Consider the following 26,129-nt stretch of genomic DNA (forward strand, 5'->3'; position numbering starts at 1 on the left):
ACCTTGAGTCGGTGGTGAAGGCCTATCTGGATGACCCAACAGAGGTCTGTCATAATGAGAACCCATTGGGATATTGGTATACGAAAAGCTCAAAATGGCAACTGATCACCAACCTGGCTCTAAATTATTTGTTTTGCCCACTCGCAAGCGTGTCTTCTGAACGTGTTTTCAGTGCTGCTGGTGCCATTGTTACTTCAAAAAGGACCCGCCTTTTGCCCAAAAATGTGGAGAGGTTAACAATAATCAAGATGAATCAGCACTTCATACCACCGATTACAAAATACGTGAATGCGCGCAGGAAGAAGAGGACACCGACTTAGGTGACGACGACGACGGAAGTTCTTCTCGATCACCAGACCTACTCCTGTCTCAATTCATAGACTTGGAGGACGAGCTCTGCTTCCCTGACAACGAGGACTGAAAATTACTTCCTTTTTTTCCGTACTTATTCACTTTTATTCCTGTGTGTCTTTCTTTGTTTTGCTACTTTTACCACAACAAAACTCTAATCAACTAATCACAATAAGTCCATCATCAGCACTGTCTTCATCTTATTTTCCGTATAGATTTGAAGGTGCCACAGTCTGCATTCAGATGTTCACAAGTTCACAACTCAATCATGCTCCTCTATCCTCCTCCTCCAGACTCCCCCTATCCATTTCCCTCAAGGAAGATGGATGGATTATGGAGAAAAAACAAACTTTGTCTTCGTAGACGAGTCCCCTCAAGTGGGACTGAAATAACTGACTGACTACATGCATGCTGATTGTTGCCTGTGGGCCCTCACTTTCCGAAGAAGATGCGGACAAAAAGTAGAACAGGTAATGAATAATGAGAAGATGGCATGTTGCAGTGGACGATTTACAAAAAGGGGGTGGTGATGAACAGAGTGTCTGAGTTAAACAGACCACTCTTACCCAGTCCAAAGATCAGGGCTTGATCCATCACCGTTATTTATCTCACTGCCCCATCCCAGCTCAGAACCTGGCTATATGCAAATCAGTCTGTCCCTGGCCCAGTGCATCATGGGAACAGGGCAGACTAAACTACCAAGCCAATTCTTCACCAGAAAGGAGACAAGCTACCGGGGACCGGTTTCTGGCATTTCAGCCTTCTTCGGCCCGGCTTGCTTGAATCCTGATGGAGCAGTGAGAAAGGGACTCATGTCTGAGTATACCCTGCCACACCTATAGTGGCCGAAAACGATTTACAAAAAGGGGGTGGTGATGAACAGAGTGTCTGAGTTAAACAGACCACTCTTACCCAGTCCAAAGATCAGGGCTTGATCCATCACCGTTATTTATCTCACTGCCCCATCCCAGCTCAGAACCTGGCTATATGCAAATCAGTCTGTCCCTGGCCCAGTGCATCATGGGAACAGGGCAGACTACACTACCAAGCCAATTCTTCACCAGAAAGGAGACAAGCTACCGGGGACCGGTTTCTGGCATTTCAGCCTTCTTCGGCCTGGCTTGCTTGAATCCTGATGGAGCAGTGAGAAAGGGACTCATGTCTGAGTATACCCTGCCACACCTATAGTGGCCGAAAACGATTTACAAAAAGGGGGTGGTGATGAACAGAGTGTCTGAGTTAAACAGACCACTCTTACCCAGTCCAAAGATCAGGGCTTGATCCATCACCGTTATTTATCTCACTGCCCCATCCCAGCTCAGAACCTGGCTATATGCAAATCAGTCTGTCCCTGGCCCAGTGCATCATGGGAACAGGGCAGACTAAACTACCAAGCCAATTCTTCACCAGAAAGGAGACAAGCTACCGGGGACCGGTTTCTGGCATTTCAGCCTTCTTCCGCCCAGCTTGCTTGAATCCTGATGGAGCAGTGAGAAAGGGACTCATGTCTGAGTATACCCTGCCACACCTATAGTGGCCGAAAACGATTTACAAAAAGGGGGTGGTGATGAACAGAGTGTCTGAGTTAAACAGACCACTCTTACCCAGTCCAAAGATCAGGGCTTGATCCATCACCGTTATTTATCTCACTGCCCCATCCCAGCTCAGAACCTGGCTATATGCAAATCAGTCTGTCCCTGGCCCAGTGCATCATGGGAACAGGGCAGACTAAACTACCAAGCCAATTCTTCACCAGAAAGGAGACAAGCTACCGGGGACCGGTTTCTGGCATTTCAGCCTTCTTCGGCCCGGCTTGCTTGAATCCTGATGGAGCAGTGAGAAAGGGACTCATGTCTGAGTATACCCTGCCACACCTATAGTGGCCGAAAACGATATACAAAAAGGGGGTGGTGATGAACAGAGTGTCTGAGTTAAACAGACCACTCTTACCCAGTCCAAAGATCAGGGCTTGATCCATCACCATTATTTATCTCACTGCCCCATCCCAGCTCAGAACCTGGCTATATGCAAATCAGTCTGTCCCTGGCCCAGTGCATCATGGGAACAGGGCAGACTAAACTACCAAGCCAATTCTTCACCAGAAAGGAGACAAGCTACCGGGGACCGGTTTCTGGCATTTCAGCCTTCTTCGGCCCGGCTTGCTTGAATCCTGATGGAGCAGTGAGAAAGGGACTCATGTCTGAGTATACCCTGCCACACCTATAGTGGCCGAAAACGATTTACAAAAAGGGGGTGGTGATGAACAGAGTGTCTGAGTTAAACAGACCACTCTTACCCAGTCCAAAGATCAGGGCTTGATCCATCACCGTTATTTATCTCACTGCCCCATCCCAGCTCAGAACCTGGCTATATGCAAATCAGTCTGTCCCTGGCCCAGTGCATCATGGGAACAGGGCAGACTAAACTACCAAGCCAATTCTTCTCCAGAAAGGAGACAAGCTACCGGGGACCGGTTTCTGGCATTTCAGCCTTCTTCGGCCCGGCTTGCTTGAATCCTGATGGAGCAGTGAGAAAGGGACTCATGTCTGAGTATACCCTGCCACACCTATAGTGGCCGAAAATGATTTACAAAAAAAGGGTGGTGATGAACAGAGTGTCTGAGTTAAACAGACCACTCTTACCCAGTCCAAAGATCAGGGCTTGATCCATCACCGTTATTTATCTCACTGCCCCATCCCAGCTCAGAACCTGGCTATATGCAAATCAGTCTGTCCCTGGCCCAGTTCATCATGGGAACAGGGCAGACTAAACTACCAAGCCAATTCTTCACCAGAAAGGAGACAAGCTACCGGGGACCGGTTTCTGGCATTTCAGCCTTCTTCGGCCCGGCTTGCTTGAATCCTGATGGAGCAGTGAGAAAGGGACTCATGTCTGAGTATACCCTGCCACACCTATAGTGGCCGAAAACGATTTACAAAAAGGGGGTGGTGATGAACAGAGTGTCTGAGTTAAACAGACCACTCTTACCCAGTCCAAAGATCAGGGCTTGATCCATCACCGTTATTTATCTCACTGCCCCATCCCAGCTCAGAACCTGGCTATATGCAAATCAGTCTGTCCCTGGCCCAGTGCATCATGGGAACAGGGCAGACTAAACTACCAAGCCAATTCTTCACCAGAAAGGAGACAAGCTACCGGGGACCGGTTTCTGGCATTTCAGCCTTCTTCGGCCCGGCTTGCTTGAATCCTGATGGAGCAGTGAGAAAGGGGCTCATGTCTGAGTATACCCTGCCACACCTATAGTGGCCGAAAACGATTTACAAAAAGGCAGGTGGTGATGAACAGAGTGTCTGAGTTAAAAGCTCAAAATGGCAACTGATCACCAACCTGGCTCTAAATTATTTGTTTTGCCCACTCGCAAGTGTGTCTTCTGAACGTGTTTTCAGTGCTGCTGGTGCCATTGTTACTTCAAAAAGGACCCGCCTTTTGCCCAAAAATGTGGAGAGGTTAACAATAATCAAGATGAATCAGCACTTCATACCACCGATTACAAAATACGTGAATGCGCGCAGGAAGAAGAGGACACCGACTTAGGTGACGACGACGACGGAAGTTCTTCTCGATCACCAGACCTACTCCTGTCTCAATTCATAGACTTGGAGGACGAGCTCTGCTTCCCTGACAACGAGGACTGAAAATTACTTCCTTTTTTTCCGTACTTATTCACTTTTATTCCTGTGTGTCTTTCTTTGTTTTGCTACTTTTACCACAACAAAACTCTAATCAACTAATCACAATAAGTCCATCATCAGCACTGTCTTCATCTTATTTTCCGTATAGATTTGAAGGTGCCACAGTCTGCATTCAGATGTTCACAAGTTCACAACTCAATCATGCTCCTCTATCCTCCTCCTCCAGACTCCCCCTATCCATTTCCCTCAAGGAAGATGGATGGATTATGGAGAAAAAACAAACTTTGTCTTCGTAGACGAGTCCCCTCAAGTGGGACTGAAATAACTGACTGACTACATGCATGCTGATTGTTGCCTGTGGGCCCTCACTTTCCGAAGAAGATGCGGACAAAAAGTAGAACAGGTAATGAATAATGAGAAGATGGCATGTTGCAGTGGACAGCATTGTCTGTCTGTCTCTGTTGAAACCAATTGCTGTTTGTTTTTTGTGAACAGCGCACTTTGCCATGTTTTCAATTTTTTGGGTTTATTTGGGTGTGTTCTAGATTTGCGGTGCTGGGTCGGGGGGTCGGGGGGTCTGGGAGCACTGCTGGCACAGTCTAATGTTGATTGCATTTGTTCTTCAGGAAATCCATGGTGGAAAACGGGAGTTAGTGCCTAGCTGCACAGCGCATTTGACTGAATTCCAGGTTGGCCCGAAATTTGCTAAGTCTCACTTTTTAAGGTTTTGCTTTTTGGCTGTTTGGGGTCTTCTACTTGTTTCCGCCTGGGTTGACGGGTCTTGGGGCATTTCTGGGAAGGTCTAATACCGGATAAAAGTGTTTTGGAGGAAATCAGAGTTGAAAAAGTTTTTGCCTTTTAGCTCACTATCATGTTTTCTGGGGCCTGTTTGGGGGGGGGTTCCTGGTGTTTGGGGTGGGTTTTGAGGTCTGGGAGCACTGCTGGGTATGGATACTTTTGATTGCAAGTGGTTTGAAGAAAATCCATGGTGGCAAAGGGGAGTTAGGGCCTAGCTGCAGAGCGCGCGCGGAGTGATTTTGGAAATTTGCCTGAAAATTACTAAGTGCCCATTTTTGAAGTTTTGCTTTTTGGCTGTTTGGGGGTCTTCTACTTGTTTCCACCTGGGTTGACAGCTCTGGGGCCATTGCTGGGAAGGTCTAATACCGGATAAAAGTGGTTTGGAGAAAATCCATGAGGAAAATTTTTTGCATTTTCTGACATTTCGCTCAATTAAGTGTTTTTGGGGGCCTGTTTGGGGGGCTTCCTGGTGTTTGTGGGTGGGATTCGGGGTCTGGGAGCACTGCTGGGTATGGATACTTTTGATTGCAAGAGGTTTGAAGCAAATCCATGGTGGCAAAGGGGAGTTAGGGCCTAGCTATAGAGCGCGCGCGGAGTGATTTTGGAAATTTGCCTGAAAATTTCTAAGTGCCCATTTTTGAAGTTTTGCTTTTTGGCTGTTTGGTGGTCTTCTACTTGTTTCTGCCTGGGTTGACGGCTCTGGGGCCTTTGCTGGGAAGGTCTAATACCTGATAAAAGTGGTTTGGACAAAATCGGAGGCGAAATTATTTTTGCGTTTTTGCTGACTTGCTTGTCTTTGAGGTGCTGTTTGGGTGGCTTCCTGGTGTTTGTGGGTGGGTTTTGGGGTCTGGGAGCACTGCTGGCACAGTCTAATTTTGATTGCATTTGTTTTTCAGGAAATCCATGGTGGAAAACGGGAGTTATGGCCTAGCTGCACAGCGCGTTTGGACATAATAGAAAGAAGGCCGAAAAATATTGTAAGTATGAGATTTTCCATTTTTGCTTTTTGCCTGTTTGGGGGTGTTGTGCTTTTTTGCGGGTTGGTTGGCGGGTCTTGGGGCATTGCTGGGAAGGTCTAATACCGAATAAAAGAGGTTTGGAGGAAATCCATGCTTAAAAGCCATTTGGCACTTTTTGTAACTTAGGGTTCGTTAGGGTTAGCACTAGCAGCAGTACTCCATGTGTTTGGGGGTGTTCTAGATTTTTGCAACTGGGTTCTGGGGTCTTACAGCACTCGTGGGAATGTGTAATCTTGGTTGCAAGTGGTTTGAAGAAAATCCATGGCGGGAAAGGGGGGATTTGGCCTAGTTAAAGAAAGCGTTTGCCACTATTCTTAACTTAGGGCTCGTTAGGGTTAGCAGTATTGTATTGCATGTGTTTGGGCGGGGGTTATAGATTTTTACGACTGGGTGGGGTCTTGGAAAACTTGTTGCAATGTCTAATTTTGATTGCAAGTCGTTTGAACATAATCCATTGTGGGAAAGGGGGGTTTGGGGCATACTTTCTGAGTGCGTTTTGACACGATTTGAATTTAGGCCTCTGTGGGGTAGCAGCAGTATTCTGCACGTTTTTGGGAGGTTAATGTGGGGTGTTCTAGATTTTGGGGATTGTCATCTCTGAAAGTGATAGTATAATTTTTACACTACAAAGCGTGCCTTTATATTTTTTTCTCTGAGGTGTCTTTAACACTTACTTACTGATGTATTTTTCCATCATAAATTACAGGCAGGCTTTTACCCTGTGCCATCGATGTACTACTCAGGCTTACAATTAGCGATCCGCAAATCCGCATCAGGCAGGCATTGAACAGTGTGTCTGGTCACCAAGATTGATCAACGGAGCATCCGATGGAATGAAGGAGTACCGCGAATAAGAGGAATGGCTGGATGCATCGACTTCACAAATTCAATGGGACAACTACAAAAAACAGTAACAGTATCCAAAATTCTCCTTATCTTTTAAACGATATTGTTGTGAACTTGAACTTACTTCTACGAGTGTGACTCTGCGTTTCTTTGATCTCTGCTTCAAATTCATCCCTCCCTCCAGCAATTAGGTACATCTTTGCTATGTTTAACACTAATTTAATGTTCAAAGTGTTTATTCTCTCTGAGGGCAGAGAGGCAAGTGAAATTGCGTAATGACTGCAGCCCTGTACTGTCAACTTGTTTCTTCGTAGTTACTAGTAAGTTGCAGTAAGTAGTAGTACTACTTTTCAGTAACCTAACCTTCCATTTAGTACTTCTGGCATGCAGTAGTGCACTTCCTTTATGTCCCTTTCAAGATTTATCAATATCTTCTAATCCAAAAATTTGTTTCTCTTCATTTGTTGTTTGACTGTCCATGCTGTGTTTTTTTCCTCTCTACCAAACTTTCCCGAAAAACCCCATTCCCATCCAATTTTCATACCCTAACCCTCTTCACCCGGGCTGTGTGGTATTTCATTGAGGTGTGACTGACAAGAACAATAAATTCCACACACTTGCTTGGGAAGAGAAGGTCAAAGCAACCAGAAGTTCATGTGTGCCATCGTGGATTGATAAGAACATCCTCCTGCTACACGACGTTAACAATGAAATGATTAATGCTTACCTTACGTTGGCACTGCTCAGGCTACAACTTAGGGCACTGCTCTGTACCGTACTATCTATTGTACTGTTTCTAATGCTACGCTCAGGCCACTCAATGTTTAATTTCCTCTTTTTTTCATATGGTGATACTGCCAGTGTGTACCACTACTGCTACCAGCACAACAGTGATATTGCATCCGTCGAGGATTCAAGTCAACAACCAACCTTATTCACCAACCGTGATTCGCAAATCACAGGTAAGATAAGCATATTGGAGAGGTAGTAGAATAATGGGCTAGGAGTAAGTTGGGAGGAGAGCAGAGACTGACAGTACTACTAGTAAAGTACAGTAGTAGGGCTACTGAATTGACTAACTCGGTTACTTGCATTTTGGTACATTTCAGGACAAGATGTTTCATTCATGCTGGTAAGTTTGAAAAACCAAACATCCAGTAACTACCGCCAACCCCCACACAAAATAATATGAGTGCGTATACTGTGTTTTGGAATGAAAAATATAATTATTAAGAAATATAAATTATGGATGTTCTTGTCACAAAAATAAAATAAATTACCCCAAATCACCCCCCTCCCTAACCAAACCAATGTCCAAAAATCAGAAAGTACCCTTTCCCAAAAACCCAATTCCCACCCCCCTCAACAGTCTTTCAAAAAGGGGCAAGGGACAGTCACTTCCTCCGGTGGCGTAGTTTGGACAGCTGGTGCTGCACGTCCCGCAGCTCTTTGCGGAGGTCCCGGAGCTGGCGCTGATATTTTTTCGGCCAACCGCTCCAGGTAGTCCACTCGCTTTCGGAGACGGCGCTGACGTACCATCCAGGCTCTGGGGGGGGCAGCTGTTGTTCTTGCTGCTATGCGGCGGTGGCGGGAGGCTGTCAGGCCACAGCTCCGTTTAGCTGGAGGCTTGTGGCTGGTGGACCCGGGGGCAGTGGAGGAGGATGTACTGGAGGTTGTTGTAGTGTCCTCCTCATGCTCCCGAGCCCACAACCGTCGATACTCGACACAAATAGCCTCCAGCTTATGGGCCCTTGCCCGGACAGCCATCTCCTTACGGTTAAGCTTTTTTGGAGTAGCATCTATGAAAAAAGAAAGAAAAATAGTGTAGCCAATAGTTTTTAACATAAAGTCAAAATAATTCAACAGAAAGTTGACACTCAGTAACACCAGCATCAGTAACACCAGCAAGTAGCAAACACAGTATAACATTTTGAAGATAACGGACCAGGTTTTTTTTGATTGTCGATCCACAACTGGCGCCTCCCGTATGTGACGTTATTTATAATTTCTAACCACTATTTTGAGGGTGCCCCAGATAGGAGGAAGAACCTAAACCTCCAATTAGGACAAAGATCCAAACATAATTGATACAACAGGTATCTGTGCACACGTCGCCTTTTACAGAGTAAATGCTGTAGGTAATCAAACAACACAACCAATAGACAAACAAAGTGGGAGTAGTCTTGATAGAAGTTTTTCTTCAATTCAGATTTTATTTTTATCCACCACGCCCAGCCAACACGTGTTTCGTCAGGGATAGTAGCCCACGACTTCATCAGGGCTCCCGCGGGCAGCGGTTCCAAAGCTATTGACAATATGGCTAGGTGCTCTCAGCCGCTTCCAATTCCGACCCGGCTACCGGGTACTGTGGAGGTTCTCACTGATTCATCTCAGCCGTCTCAGCTTTACAGCGTCTCCGCGTGTAAACTGTAAATGACTTCTGCATTTACACACGGAGACGCTGGAAAGCAGTACGGCTTAACCTGCTGCTCAGACGGATACTCCTATGGCGTGTCGCATCTTTGGTATTAACCATCACACGGACGGCTGATACAAATCAGCGAGAACCTCGACAGTACCCGGTAGCCGGGTCGGAATTAGAACCGGCTAAGAGCACATAGCCATTGTGGCAATAGCTTTGGAACCGTTGCCCGCGGGAGCCCTGATGAAGTTGTGTGCTACTAGCCCTGACGAAACACGTGTTGGCTGGGCGTGGTAGATAAAATCTGAATTGAAGAAAAACTTCTATCAAGACTACTTCCACATTGTTTGTCCATTGGTTGTGTTGTTTGATTACCTACAGCATTTACTCTGTAAAAGGCGACGTTGCACAGATACCTGTCGTAACAGTATAACATTTTGGCATGTATCTTTCCGCCATCTTTGTAAGCTTGTGACCTTACCGGGAGTTTCAGGAATTCCACTAGCAGCACTATGAATGGGCTCACTACTACATACATAGTCAGAGAGTCCTAAAAAAAGGCCAGATTTTTACTGCATGCTTCGTCGGTCCTGTGAGACCGAGGTTCGGCAGTTTAGAGTACAATGCCCTACTATAACTGCCACCCGGGAGAAGCCATTTATCCATAGCATATCCGGGATCCCCAATGGGCCCATATGTACCATGATTGATAGCGGCCAGCTGAGAAGCCCAGTAATATCGCCAAATATCTGGGAGGGTGATACCACTGTCATACCACGGGAGCGTTAGCCTGGCCAAGGCTACACGGGGCATCCCCTCCCATAGCGAACTACGCTGCAGCCCCTCTATTTTGCGAAAATAACTCACGGGCACTGCGTCTAAAGTGTTTTGAAGGGCATAAAGGAAGCGCGGCAGGGACATCATCTTGAAGAGGGCTGCCCGCCCCAACAAAGAGATCGGAAGCCTTCGCCAATGAGCGAAGTCACTCCTAAGCCTCTGCAGAGGGGGAAGAAGATTTTCAGCATATCTAGTTGTCGGGTCCAAAGAGATAAAAATACAGAGATATTTGAATCTACTCGTATTGATCTGGATGGACAATTCTGTGGGGGGACCGGGGTCTCTCCACTGAGGACATACAGCAAAGACTTCTCCCAATTAATGGAAAGTCCGGAATTTTTACCGAAGGAAGCTAGAACATTGCCTACCACCATGAGGGATTTCCGAGGGGCAGTCAAATAGAGCAGAATATCATCCGCATACAGGAAATTCGATCCTCCCACTCAGGGGACCATCTTATTCCACGAATTGATGGTTCCCAGCAGATCCAAGCCGCCAAGGGTTCCAACGCCAGGGAGAAAAGGAGAGGGGGCAACCCTGCCTCGTGCCACACCCTAAATGAAAGGGTGCAGGGCTCGTCCATCAACCACTACCTGGGCGATGGGTTCAGTGTATAGCAAACGCACCCAGCTAATAAACCTAGGCCCGAATCCAAATTCAGCCAGGACCGCCAATAAATAGGACCATTCAACAGTGTCAAAGGCCATGGTTGCATCAAGGGAAGCTATGATAGCTGATTCCTGCAGCGTATGAGCTCTGGCTAGGACTCTATGTAACCTTCTGAAATTCCAGGCAGTATTTCTATGTGGGATAAATCCTGATTGGTCCCGATGAATCAACTCACTAACCACTTTTATCAATCAGTTTGAGATGGTCTTGGCCAATATTTTAGGTTCTGCATTTAATAAAGAAATAGGTCTATATGAGGTACACTTATTTTTGGGCTTACCTTCCTTATGGATGACCACCACCGACGCTACTCTCTAGTCCTTGGGCAGGATTCCCTTCTCCCGGGCCTCCACAAACATACCTTTGAGGTAAAGGGCTAATTTTTCTGGTCTAAGTTTATAAAGTTCGATGGGGAGTCCATTAGGACCCAGCGCCTTACCTGAGTTCAACGAGCGGACAGCCAGAGCTATTTCATCAGCATTTAGAGGACTTTCCATAAAATCAATATCCTCCTTAGACAAACAAGGATGCTGTATAGCACGAAGTAACAAATGGGAGTCCTCCTCCGCTCGATCCGAGACCGAGGCATAAACAGTTTGGAAATATTTCGCGAAACTATCTACTATCTTTTGAGGGTCTGTGAGCGACTCTCCTTCGTCCGTAAGTAATTCTGGGACAACTCGCCCGGTATTTTCTTTCTTGTCCAGCCACGCGATTAGCTTCCCTGCCTTGTCTCCGAGATCATAGAGTCTTCCCTTCTGTTCTCCGTCGAGTGCCCTGGCCCTATCAGTTACCAGTGAGTTATAATCATGCTGTTTTAGGCTCAAAACATGCAGGCCAGCTCGTGTCACCCCTTACTCCAATTCCTCCTCCAGTCTCCCAATCTCAGTTTCTGCCTCAACAATTTCTTTATTCTTTTCCTTTTTGGCTCCAGCTATTAACGATAAAGCTTGACCCTTATAACCGTTTTGAACGCCTCCCAAAGTGACACCGCAGATGACACCGATACTGCATTATTTACAAAGTATTCGTCTAGAGCCTTTATGAGGTCCCTGTGAATCTTGGGGTTTCGGATATATCATGGGTTAATAGGGGCAATTCTACCCACTGAGTGTGTTGTGATACAAAACAGAAAGCCAAAGTGGGGAATGGTCCGAAATGCCCCTCGCAAGATGAACCACCTCCTTGATGTAAGATCCCTGAGCCGTAGGGACCACACAAAAAACTAACCAGGAGAGGCTACTGAGCACACCCGAGTGAAAAGTGTATTGCATCTTATCTGGAAGAAATAGTCTCCAACTATCAACTAAGCCCACCGCTTCCATAAAATCAGGCAACCATCTCTGGGCACTCTTCATATCTCGCGGGGGGTACCTATCCAACATTCCAGAAACCACAGCATTGAAATCACCGCCTATGATCAACAATCCCCCTGGTAGCTCGAGCAATAGTTTCCCCTGATCAAAGAAGGTGGTAGATTGCAGACCCGGGGGGACATAGAGGGTTAAAACATGTCCCTCCCATCTACCAAAGATCCCATCGTATCGTCCCCTGTCATCCGCCCATGTGGAATCCACCACAAAGGGGAGTGTCTTTCGAACCAGGATACCCGCCCCCTAGACCCAGACGTAAACCCTGCATGAGCAATCAACTTATATCCCATTCTTTGCATAGCCATGCATGAGTTTCCAACTAAATGTGTTTCTTGGAGCAAGACCACATCTGGTGCATAGCGCCTTAGATATTTAAGGACTACACTACGCTTGATTTTGTCCCCCAACCCATTCACATTCCAAATTATAACCTTGAGTTCACTACCCCCATCGTCATAGGAAAAAGAAAAATAATCATCTGGTGTCTGTTGCATACTAATCAAAATCGATACATTGATGCCATCATACCACAGTACATAGAAAAAATTAAACCAAATTCCAATATTATAGCACAGAATAATGCAAAGAACTTTTCAGCCCTCCTACCCCCACCCTGCACCCCTGCATTTCGTTTAAGCGCATCCCCAACTAGCAGTGTGCCTGTCGCCCCCCTATACCCCAACACTAATCTACAACTAAATAGAGGTAGAAAATAGAGTGAGGGCCTACACTCGCTCTCTACCTTACCCCGCTCCCAACTACATCTCAGCCACCCATTTTCAGATCAATATATTGCAACGTTTATGCAAGCTTAGTAAATCAAAGGAGAACTGAACCCATCCCCTCCCCCCTCGACCGCAACACATCACTTTTAAACCTCATGTCCCCAGTTCACATTATTCTTGATCTCCCATCTAACCCCGATCCTAGCCCTCTTTCTCTGAAGCCATAACACTATCCAACCAGTCGGCTGCCACCTCAGGATTGTAAAAAAAACAGGCTTTTCCATTTAGTTCTACTTGGAGCCGGGCCGGAAACATCATTGCATATTTTAGACCTTTGTCCCTCAGTCTTTTCTTTACAGAGAGGAAACTCTGACGTTGTTTCTGAACCATCTGGGTAAAGTCTGGGAAAAAGGAGAGGGTCACATTCTCATACTTTAAAAGGGGACTATTCCTTGCTGCCTGTAGAATCACGTTTCTATCACCAACATTTAGGACTCTTACGATCATAGGATGAGGAGGTGCTCCTGGTCTCGGCCGTCCCCTCAGGACTCTATGCGCATGTTCAACCGTAAACAGATTACTGAGGCCCTTAGGCTTGAGATGGTTTGGGACAAGCGTTTCAATAAACAGATCCGGCGTTTGGCCTTCTGTTTTCTCGGGTATACCAAGAATGCGGATATTTACGTCTGATCCTCCCTTCATAATCGTCCAGCTTACGATCTGTAAGCTTTCTCGATGTCCTAAGTTCTTGCACCTCTCGCTGCAACGTATTCACATCATCAACTAGGCTATGAGTCTTAAGTTTGATCGATTTGACCTTCTCATTGGTCTTCGCAAGGTCTTTCCGGAGTAATCCCATCTCAATTGTGACGGTGTCTAATTTAGCATCAAGGGCTTCCATCTTCTGGCCCAGTGATGTCTGCATCCCATTGATGGCTGCCATAAGATCCGTTAGTGTTGGCTCGGCGGGAGCAGCCGATGCCTCCTCCCCTACCAATAGCGTCTTCTTTACGTCCCCAGGGGATCCTTTAGGTGTGGTGTAGCGATCCAGTTTATTTACTTGGATAGTCCTGGATCCCTTGGAAGAGCGCGATGGGGGCCTATCTGATTCCAGTTGTGCCGCCATTTCGCCGCGGGCTATCACCAAACTCAATCAGATTGAGCAAGCTCCCAATATAGGATGTCCAGTCACTTCACACCAACCGATGTTCTTAGTTGGTAACAGGCTATTACGTCACCCCCAGGCGACACTTAGGTCATTTACACTCTCCCAGTCCAGACCAGTCACAACAAATCCATTAGTTTCTGAATAAGAAGCAGGGATACAAGGGGTATACTCCTACGCCAGGCCAATTAAACGAAGCACTGCATAGAGGGACTCGGACAGGGGCCAATCACTCTTCAATTTAGAATCCCCGTTGTCTGCCACACACCCCGTGCCCATCTCACCTCTGACAGAACTGCGTCCTTTCAAGGCCGTCACAATTTAGCAGCTCCTTCGGTGCCGCTTCGGCAAGCTGGACAGTTCACCACACCTCTCATATATATTTCAGCTGCGGCCTCCCTACGCCGCCCCTGAGTAGCAAATTTTCCAGTTAGCCGCTGATGACTGTTATTTAGGTCCAGGGTAAGATGTTGGTGTATCCAGCATCCAGAGTAGTCAGCACCGCTCAACTCGGGCCAGATCAGCGTCCACAAGTCCAGCAATGCTTCTCGCACTTCTGCAATCCTCCGCCCCTACCCCACACAATATTCCTGTCTCCTGCAGGGTTTTAGGGGGAAACAATCTGGCACCAATAATCAATGCCGCTTCTGCAGCAACAACTCATCATGCTCCAAGCAACAATCACCGCAGTTATGATCTGGTGGGGGGGCTCCGTGGGTCAAGCTGCACAGCCTCACATGTGCATGGCCCAAGAGAACTGCAACGCTCCACAATCCTGCAATGCACTCCTGGGGACAGGGCTTCTAATCTCAGGCGCCCGTGTTTCTCCGCAGCACCACACAGCTCTCAAAGCGGAGGGCGCAGTTATCAGCTCCCTCCAGTCCCACTGCATTTTCTCTGTGTCGGGCAAAGAATGCTCCTGCTCGCGGCCCCCCGCCACTCGCCGCGTGCTCCCGGCGGAGGAGGCCGGACGCAGCCTCCCACAGCTCCACGCTCAGTCCTCGCAGCAGGCACAGGATCCCACTAGCCCGTATCTCATGCCCCCGCCACAATCCTCCAGGCAGGGGCAACTGAAGCCACAAAATTCCTGGGACGCCAACATCCACCGCCGAGCTGGGGCCGACCACTTCGCCACCCCGTTGTTGTTGCACTGGTGGGCGGCCTTTTTCTCTACTCGAGGTCCTCGCCTCCGTCCGGACCAGGCCCTAAACTCTGAAACGGCACAACTCAGCACTCGAAATACGGAGGCGCCCCGGGGGGGCAGGCGAGGTAATTGCTTGCTCTCTCAAAGCAGGGAGTGATGTTTTCGAGCAGGATATTCCTCAGCATATATGGCCTAGGAGCGGAGATCGGCAGAGCCGAGTCTCTACACAACCATCTTGGTCGCTGGCTTGGCTCCTCCCTGGTTTCCATTTTTTTTTTTAAATAATTCTCTGCTAAGCAAATTCCACTTGAAAAACAAATCTCCTCGAATAGCTCGCAATGCACTCAAACCTGACAAGAATCCCAGAGGTCTCTAATTTCCTGACTTTAAATCATATCATTATGCTTTTTCTCTAAAACAATCTTCTAGCTGGCTTTCTCCTGATCAATGTGTTCATCCTCCTCTCTGGTTAAATATAGAAAAACACTTTATAGCTCATTTTTCATTTTAACACATCTCTTGCTTTTACTAATAATATATCTTCTTTTCATTCTCAAGTTATCTCCCATAAACGTAAAATATTAGTGCCTCTTCTACCATCCTCTTATCCCTCATTTTCTTTGTTAGATCAACAACCCCTTTGGCATAATCACCTATTACATATCAAAGGCTGTACCTTTTATTGGAAATCTTGGAGACTCAAAGGCTTAATTTGGATTTCACAGTTAGTACTTAACAATACTCCTATATCCTTCTCAGAACTCCAATCAAATTTTTCTTTACCCTCTTCCTGTAAAAACCAATATGATTCACTACTTTCTTCTCTCTCACAATACCTTCTTTCCTTACCCCCTAATCCCACTATCTCTACCAGATGTTCTAATATTTTTCCGTTATTAAATACTAATACTTCTGCCTCTATATACAAATCTATTTTTTTCTTCTGACAGGGCCAAGGAGAAGGCTGAGTTGACTTGGGAAAGGGATCGAACAGAATGTTGGTCTATATCCTTTTGGGATAAATTATGGCTAAAGATTCATAAGACATCGAGAACGGCTAATACTTATCAGACTCTTTATTTTATTTACAAGCGCCTTTTATTTACTCCAGTGAAATTAGCCTCTTTTTCTACAGACTTTTCTTCGGCCTGCTGGTCATGCACATGTACCTCGGCTGATTTAAAGCACATGCTTTTTGAATGTCCATCCCTCTCCCGTTTTTGGTTACAAGTCTGGTCCCAAATTAATAACATTTTTAAAACCCAATTATTTTTTCTCCTTCTAATGTCATTTTAGGCTCCTTATCACCCTCCTCGACACACTCATCCTCTAGCCCCTCTTTAATTGATTTATTACTAGCAATAGCCCTCCACCTAATAACTTCTAATTGAAAACAAGGTTACTTTCAAAGCATGGTGGAATGCTGTTTGTTTTCATCATAGACTTGACACAAGCAATGTTACTCCCTTATTTTTATCTAGGTAAAAGAGACCTTATGGCTCCCTTTATCCACTTACTTAACTGAAATGGCTTCAAACTCTGCTAATATAGCTAATACTCCTGATGAAGTCAGAAAACCTCCATGAAACACCCGTTGTCTTTATAATCTACTTCTAGATATAATTCTGATACACTCCTTTTTATGTTCTTTTTTAAAGCTTATGATTTTGTATTAGCAAGCGTCTTTGTATATGAATAGAGATTAAGGTTTTGATACCACTACTACTCCTAATGTTTTAAAAAATATTGTATTAGATATTCCAATTTCTTCCCCCCTCCTTCCCTTCTTTATCTCTATTTCCTTTTCCATTTATCAGAAATAGGTATTTACTTGTTAGATTTTACAATATTCTTATATTGTAACTTCTCTTATATGATGTTTTTTTCCTGTGTTTGTTTCAACTTTCTGTTAATAAACTTTAAACTTTAAAAAAAAAGATAAACCCTCATTCTTCACACTCACTATGACATTCACTCTATTGTGATTCAGCCCTTTTGCTTGGGGTTGTAACCCTTTGAAGCCTGGCCTTACTTGTAAATTGCTTGCAGCACCTGTTTCATTCATTCCTTCTAATCATACACTCCTAGAAAATTAGGTTCAAAGCTTAATCTCATTGCACGATTAATCACAATCATAGAAAATATTACAGTAAGAAAAAGCACAAAGATATTAAAATACTCTACCATACCAATAATAGAAGTACCACAAACAAGAAAAAATAAACATTATCACATGATTAAAAGTCTAACAAATAGCAGCAGAAACCTCCCTCCACCCATTCATACTAGTAGCAGCAAAAGCTTGCAGGCAGACTAAAACAGGCGCAAGTAAAAGCGAAAGTGAAAAGCAGAGCCTAAGAGAAAGAGAAGCTTCTCATCCTACATATACCAGATTGAAAGTGCGAGAAGAGCCAGTTCCAAATAAATATAGGGCCACTCTGATTATCTTGGAAGAGAGCTTGCCCGACCATTGCCTTATGAAGCAAACAATGCTTTATAAACTTTGCTTTCAAGGTGTGACATTTTTAAGCATGGACAAGGCAATTGTTATGAACTTAATTAATCTTGCTGTCAGTTGGCATGAATCACCTTTCTGGCACTTAATTACAACAGTATTACATGCCCTTATGATCAACTGCCTGAAAATTAGAAAAAGATAACATCGTATAAGTGAGAATAGTAAAGGGCACACATATAAAACTTGTAAAAATGATTCCTTTTTTAAAGCCACAGCCCGTACATATAATGTTTGAGGTGCCATTCAGGCGACCATACTTGTACACTTTGTGTGGTAATCAACCAAATCGCAAGCACATCAGTTGAGATTTTCACTGTGATGTTTATAGGAAGTGATAAGTGCACTGCAGAGCAGACTACAAGAGGTCTCTATCAACAAGTCTGGCAGTGGCTACCTGAATAAGCTTGTAGGTATCTGATTTCGGATCCTGAGTAATACCCCACAAGAGATTTTTTTAGTGATCCCTGCTCAACTGTTGCAAACTTGGAGCACATAGATAAAAAGCTGCTGTATAAAACATAGTTATGATGAGCCAGATTAAACTCCAAATGATCTGTGCTTGTGCAGAACATGCCAGTAAATTAAATAGATGCCTGTAGCATTGGCATTGAGCCTGGTCAAACCAGCTTGTAATACGATTTAAGGAAGTAAATGCTCCATATGCCAGTCTGGGAATCAATTTGCTTTTAATAATTTTGTGGATTGATGACAGGTCAGGACCAGAGGGTTTTTGGGGGAGGTGCTGGAAAGCAAAGATAAGTGTTCTTCTCTGATGTTGCCAGAGTCTCAATATGTGGGGTAGGAAGGCCACATCCATTAATCCAAACTCCTAGATACTTGATGGTAGATACTCTTTCAATATTCTGGGTGTTTATGAACCAAGCTCCTTTTTTATTTTTCTTGGTACCAAAGATTAAAATCTTAGTTTTCGATGTGTTGATGCTGAGTTTGTTTATCTTGCAATACTCGGCCAAGGATGTTAAGGCTCTTTGAAGGCCAATAGAGGTTTGGTCAAGAAGTATCATATAATTATATCTTATCTTCCCTTGAGGTATCGGTGGTAAGCAGTTCACTCTGCTGAGGTGGTCATGCAGGTCTGCAAGATACAAGTTAAAGGAGCCAAAATACAACCATTCTTAAGGACCCAGTTGGTATAAATCTTAGATGAGTAGGTTCGCTTGTTGTATATCCGTACTTTGACCAAGGTATTTTTATGGAGAGTCCTAATTGCATCCAATAGACATAGTGGATTCTCCCATGCATCCAGCTTGGCCCACCGCAGGTGTAAATGTCTACTTTTTCTGTTGTAAAATCAATAAATGCACTTTAGAGCCTCACTTGTAGTCATATTATTGATTAGGATCGACTAACATAGTAGGTTGATCTTCGTGCCCTGCCCCTAATCCAGTCTGAGTGGTGGGAATTATTTTATCAAGTTGTGCCCTAACCTCCAATTCCTTCTGGAGGATTTTGGTGTAACATTTCCGCTCCACATCCAAAAGTGCAATGACTCTAAAGTTTTCTGGCTTGTCCTGTGAACCCTTCTTTTGTATTGGGACTAAGAGGGATCATCATCAACTCTTGGGCTCCAGTACATTCCTTAAGCAGTAGTTAAACAAAGGAAACAAATAGGTGGTCCATTTATTGATTGCGACCTTAAAAATGCTTGCAAGAAGGCCATTGGGACCAGGAGCGCCTGCAGTGCGGATTGATGCAGCAGCATTTCGGTCCATTTCATCCATAATTTGAGTCGAATAACCGCCTGTGGGGCTTAGCATTTCATTCAAGTGCATTGAATAAATAGCTTCCTCGACACCGGATTGGTTAACGTTTAATGTAGTTATGCATACTGTCCAATTTGCCATGGGAATGTTAAACAGCTCCTCTTGTTTTTTGTAAGCATGGGCGTAAAATCCGTTTCATTAGCGAAATTTGCAGATTTTTGGCAAATTCGCGTTCCGCGAATCGCGCGAATTTGCCCAAAAATCTGCAATTTCGCAAGCTGCAACTTTTTCTGCTTGGTCGCGCTTGAAAAATACAATATCACTGAGTTGTTTTTCCTCCCGGTTTGCGTGTGCTGCACCATTTTGGAGTTTTTTCGGCCTCCGATTACCTCATCTCGACCCGCCATCTTGACAACGCAAGTACGTCATAAGGGCCCGCGATCATGCATCGCGGGACTAAACAATGCCGAAAACGTAGATGCGTCGCGCAGCTGACTTCCGGTGGGAGATTTGAACAGCTCGCTTTCCCGAAATTGCAAAAATTGCAATTCTGCACAAGAAATCCACTCCATGCAGCATAAACCTTCTGAAAATGATGATTTTGATCAGAACAACTCCTCAGATTGACATTTGGCTGCACTTTTTGGTGCAAGGAGTCCATTTTGGGGGGGGGGGAGGAAGGAAGTGCCCCAGAGTCTCCAACTTCCTGTTCCTGTCCAGCAGGCTCATCCCAGTGCTTTGTCCATGTCCTGGTCACTTTTCATTTGGATCTGGAGCTGGAAGGATTACTTTTTGTGGCTGCTGCTTGATATTTGTATTTGAGGACTTTTTGTTTAAATTACTTTTGGATTACTTTTGGAATTGAGATTTTACAAGTAAGTTGGTATTGTTTGCTTGGGGCATTGCAGTTGCTGCAACTACAATTACTTTTACACAACTTTAAAACAAATATATTGTGGGTAGCCACAGTATGTAGTAGGTCCAGGGTTAGTCATGGGTGCATGCATGATACAACTGTTTCTGTGAGTTTTATTGAACTTGAATATCATTTATGTCATGGAACTGAATAGCTCACTGTTGTATGTGGAATTTTTTCTAATTTTGGAGTGCGTGTAAAGCCACACTAGCCAGTAGACCCAGGGTAGCGAGTGGTGCATGGACCAAGTCTTTATGTGGGGTGTCTTGAATTTAAACATCATTGAGGGCATGGATGGCATTGGATTGTGGAGATTTTTGTGTGTTTTTTGACTTTTTGGGGTGTTGTTGGGGCCTGGCCATGTGGGTGGGGGCCATTTTGAGGCCTGGTCCAGGTAGGGCCTGGCCATGTGGCTGAGGGTCAAGGGGCCATTTTGAAGCCAGGCAGTGTGCTCAGGCCTGCACCCAGTTTGCCTTGCTTTCATCCATTAGGCCCAGGGGTAGTGAGTGGATCATGGACCAAGTCTTTCTGTGGGGTGTCTTGAATTTAAACATCATTGAGGGCATGGATTGCATTGGATTGTGGTGATTTTTGTGTGTTTTTAGACTTTTTGGGGTGGTGTTGGGGCCTGGCCATGTGGGTGGGGGCCATTTGGAGGCCTGGTCCAGGCAAGGCCCGGCCATGTAGCTGGGGGTCAAGGGGCCATTTTGAAGCCAGGCAGTGTGCTCAGGCCTGCACCCAGTTTGCCTTGCTTTCTTCCATTAGGCCCATGGGTAGTGAGTGGTGCATGGAGCAAGTCTTTCTGTGGGGTGTCTTGAATTTAAACATCATTGAGGGCATTAATGGCATTGAATTGTGGTGATTTCTGTGTGTTTTTCATCTTTTTGGGGTGGTGTTGGGGCCTGGCCATGTGGGTGGGGGCCATTTTGAGGCCTGGTCCTGGCAGGGCCTGGCCATGTGGCTGGGGGTCAAGGGGCCATTTTGAAGCCAGGCAGTGTGCTTAGGCCTGCACCCTGTTTGCCTTGCTTTCTTCCATTAGGCCCAGGGGTAGTGAGTGGTGCACGGACCAAGTCTTTCTGTGGGGTGTCTTAAACATCATTGAGGGCATGGATGGCATTGGTTTGTGGTGATTTTTGTGTGTTTTTCGACTTTTTGGGGTGGTGTTGGGGCCTGGCCATGTGGGTGGGGGGCATTTTGAGGCCTGGTCCAGGCAGGGCCTGGCCATGTGGCTGGGGGTCAAGGGGCCATTTTGAAGCCAGGAAGTGTGCTAAGGCCTGCACCCAGTTTGCCTTGCTTTCATCCATTAGGCCTAGGGGTGGTGAGTGGATCATGGACCAAGTCTTTCTGTGGGGTGTCTTGAATTCAAACATCATTGAGGGCATGGATGGCATTGAATTGTGGTGATTGTTGTGTGTTTTTCGACTTTTTGGGGTGTTTAACTGATGTTCCTCTGGCTTCCATTGCTTTTAGGTGCACAAGAGAACCACCAGTGCCAGGAAGAAGTCCTGCAGCGGTCTGTGCAGCACAACGTCATGTGACGTCACATGTGACCTCAGACAAGACAACTCTGCAACTCGTGCAACCGCGGCCTGCTGTTCTGACATCTGAAAAAGATGGGCCCAAAGAAAGGTGGCCGTAGCGCCTCAGCGAAAAATGTTGCAAGTGCCACTGCCAGTAAGAAGGAACAGAAGAAGCAAGTGGCACCACCTACCAAGGAGACTGGTGGGCCCACCAACACCTTTTTTGGTAAAATAAAAAACTACGCCTGCAGCAGCAGCGGTGTCCTCCGGGACCAAGCTGGAAGCAGCACCTCCGCTTCATTGGGCTCAGTGCTACCACGCCAAGTTAGGTACAAGACCATGAGTGCTGCTGAGGCAGTCACTTTAGTTTCTCAATCACCATCGACCAGTTATGTTGGCTTATTACAAGAAAGTACCATCCAATCAACGCCGGGTGTAACTCAGCTGACGAGTGTCCAACAACCACAGCCACAACGACAACTACAGGTGCAACTAGTACAAGCGCAAGTACATGGGCAAGGACAGGCGCAAGGAGAGGCGCAAGGAGAGGCGCAAGTAGAGGCTAAGCATGAGCGAATTTTGCGGATCTCGCGTTCGCGAATTTTGCGGATTTGCGGATTCGCAATCCGCAAAATCCGCGAATTCCCGCGAATTTGCGGATTTTTTTTTTTTTTGTGTTCGCCCGTGTTTCTGCCAGTTCGCGAGGGTTTTGTACACTTTCGCAAATTGCGAACTTACCTGTCGGGTCGCAAGTTTCGCGAACTTGTTGTTTCTACGTGTCCAGCCTGTTTGGGACACTCTTCTTCATCACTGCCACTCTCTGTCACCACTGCCACTCTCTGACTACTCATGCCACCCTCTGGCCCACCCATGCCACCCTCTGTTTCATCACCACACCCTCTGGTTGTCCAGTGTACATTATTTTCGGCAAAGCAAAGCACACCTTCCCTGCCTCAAGTGACCTGAATTATTTTGGGGCTGATTCATGTGTCACAGAATATTTTTTTAGCTGGCACCTGCTTCCTTAGTGCGCCCTGATTAGTGATCTTTTGCACTTGCTAAGTGCTTTCATTGTTGCAAAATTAGTTACAACACCTGCCCTGCCCCAACTGACAATAATGAATTAGGGGCTGATTAATGGATTTTAACTTCCAGCCTGGCTCCTGCTTGTCTCCCTTAGCTGTCATTCAGGACCTTTGTGGCATATGTGTAACTATTCTGAGGTTCAGAGCAGGGTCACATACTAGTTTCAACTGGCAACTGAACTCTGGAGGGGCCCCTCAGGAAGCACTCCAGGAAATGGCTACTAATGATGAGCCTGAACTTTTGAACCTGGTAAGTAGTTACTTTCAGTTTTGCTAAAATCGTATTTCTGCAATTTTGCACTTATTCGCGGGGCGCGAACTCACGCGAACAGTGCGAGCAGTGCGAGCAAAATCCGCTGCTCGCGGATTTGCGGATTTTGCGGGAAATTCGCAAATCTCGCGGATTGCGGATTTCCCGAAAATCCGCAAAATCCGCGAGCGGAACGGATTTTCCGCCCACGCCTAGTAGAGGCGCATGGAGAGGTGGATGGAGAGGTGCAACTAGAGGTTCATGGAGCGGCACAACTGCCTACAATGCTTGTTCCTCCAGAAGTAGGGGCACATCAGGAAATTGATATTCAAGCGGAGGTATCATCCAAGGAAGCCACTACTACTTATGAATATCCATTGTCTTACAGATCCCCAGCAAGAAAAAGGTCAAGGAGGGCTACTACTACTACTACAAGTGTTTCTTCAAGCCCCCTTCATTCTGATGACCATGATCTTGATTGGAACCCACCAATGCACTCTGATAGTGAGGCCCGCCATAAGCTGACAAAGGTAGCTAAGCCTAAAAGGAAGGTTCCCGCAAGGCTTCCACTTATGAGTGATGACGACAAACAAGAAGTGATGTCTTCTGCTGCTGAAGAACAGTCTGACGACGACCCAGTCATCACAGTTGTCACTCCAGCCCCAGCGGGCATGTAGCAGACAGACATTTTCACCCTATCCCGAATGGCAGCTGAGCGGGATGTGGGCGAAGTGGCACTGTTATCACCACCAACGTAGTTAACTACAACACCAACACGACCTACAGCTTCCATGTTTTTTAGGCAGAAGGGCCGGCAGGGACCTCCATCCAGCTCGACCTCTATTACCTCAAGTAGTGGTGCTGTAAGTGAACAACAGAAACGAATTCAGCCACATCCATCCTCCACTTCATCTGGCATTGAAATTCAAATTAGCACCTCCACCACCAGCAGACATCTCCAGTCCCCAGTTTGGGACTTCTTTACTGTTAGCCAAAAGGCGGAAAACTGGTTGTTTGTTCGATTTGTAAAACATTAGTTAGTCTGGGTAAGCTTGGTACTAACTATGGTACCGGAGGCCAGAGAGGTCATCTCCAAAAACACCACATTATCCAATGGGAGACGCACCTAAGGAAGATCCGGGAAACCAAAATTAGAACTGATCCAAATGTATCCATTCACATTGCAACTGATGCTGACGAGGGGCTGATTGTGCAGGGGGGAAGTCAAGAACCGACCGACATTTTTTCTGGTACACCCAGTACCCCTGGCAGCAGCACTGCAGTGGTAGCGCCCACACCCTCTACCCCTGCAACATGTATGAGGCACACTAAGAGTCTGGGAGAGACACCAATGCGAAAAACACACTGAGCCTAACTATTTTGAAGAAGTCATCATCATAATCACGTAAAACGGTCCAGCCAACCATTAGCTTAATGTTTTGGTCGGAGGCGCCATTTGAACGCAACCACCCAACGGCACGTCTGTATAACGCAAAGCTGGCTCAAATGTTAGCTCTGGACCTTCTCCCTTTTTCTTTCGTGGAAGGGGTGGGTTTTCTAGAATTTGTGGCAACAGTCTGCCCTAAATGGAAGGTTCCTAGCCGGTCCTATTTTGCCAGATTTGCGGTTCCAGCACTACATCAAGATGTGCTCGAGGTGATTGGGGCAGCTTTGCAGAAGAGTGCTGTTCACATTATCCACCTGACAACAGACATGTGGACCAGTTGCCAAGCCCTTGATTACATGTACATCACTGCACACTGGGTCTCTTTTGCAGGGGTTAGAGACAAGTTATCTGCAGGTGTTGACAGTGCCACAATTTTTCAACCTAGTCGGAAACATGCAACAGTAGCCATGTTTGCCATGGAAAAAACTCATACTGCATCTAACCTTTTGGAGGAGTTTAATAGGAAGGTCTATGAATGGCTGCATCCAAGAAATCGCATAGTTGGTTATGTTTCCACGGATAATGGCAGTAATATAGTTAAGGCCATTCAGCAAGGTGACTATTTCAGAGTGCCGTGTTTGGCGCACAGTATTAATGTCGTGGTGCAAGATTTCTTGAAAAAAGAAAACACAGTCAGCAAATTACTGACCACCAGGCCCGGAAGGAGCTGAGGAGCATTCAACATGAACGTCAACGTAGACTGCCAGTCAAAGGACTCATCCAGGAGGTGGCAACACGTTGTAAATCAACCTTTTACATACTTGAGCGTCTGTCTGAGCAGTGGGGGGTAATAAATGATTATGTCTATAAACTGGGTTCTACTATGAAAGACATGAGGCTAGAGTTGGAGGAATGGAAGCAAGTTGCAAGCCTGACAGACATGCTTAGTCCTTTTTAAGTCTTCACGCGTGAAGTCAGCAGGGAGGACTGTTCTTTGGGCAAAGCTATCCCATTGTTGGTCATGCTAGAGCACCAACTGAAGGCGGTGTCTTCAACGTTCCGAGATAATGCTGAAAAGCAAGACGCATATCAGTTGGCGGAGAGGTTATTAAGCCGCCTAGTTGCCAATGAAAGGCTTAAAAACATACATACAGAACAACATTACATTTGTGCAACTATTCTGGATCCACTGTACAAAAAAGCAGTGGCCAGCAAAGCATTTATTCCTTTTGATGAAGCAGATGTTTCAAAGTACAAACATTGGCTAGCTGTGTCAGCCACTCGGTTCGAGAAAAAGAGCAGCAGAATATTCAAGGAGCCGGCAGAAGTACAACTTCTGAATCTGTGGCCGAAGGGAGTCACTTTCCCTCACAGCCGTTAACGACACCAGCAACTGTATCATCATCCTCACCTGCACCAGGCCCAGCCATAATATTGTCGGAAGCGGAATGTCTAACTCATCAAGGGTTTGCTCGTTCCAGTGCTGGAAAGGCCACAGATGGTACGCAAAGTGGAGCAACCTTGGAGAACCTTGAGTCGAAGGTGCAGGCCTATCTGGATGACCCAACAGAGGTCTTTGTTAATCAGAACCCATTGCTGTATTGGTATAGGAAAAGGCCTCTATGGCCACTGATCACCAACCTGGCTCTAAATTATTTGTCTTGCCCACTCGCAAGCGTGTCTTCTGAACGTGTTTTCAGTGCTGCTGGTGCCATTGTAACTTCAAA

The sequence above is a fragment of the Lissotriton vulgaris genome, chromosome 1_1 (assembly GCF_964263255.1).
Source record: "Lissotriton vulgaris chromosome 1_1, aLisVul1.2, whole genome shotgun sequence".
In the NCBI taxonomy this organism is placed as follows: domain Eukaryota; kingdom Metazoa; phylum Chordata; class Amphibia; order Caudata; family Salamandridae; genus Lissotriton; species Lissotriton vulgaris.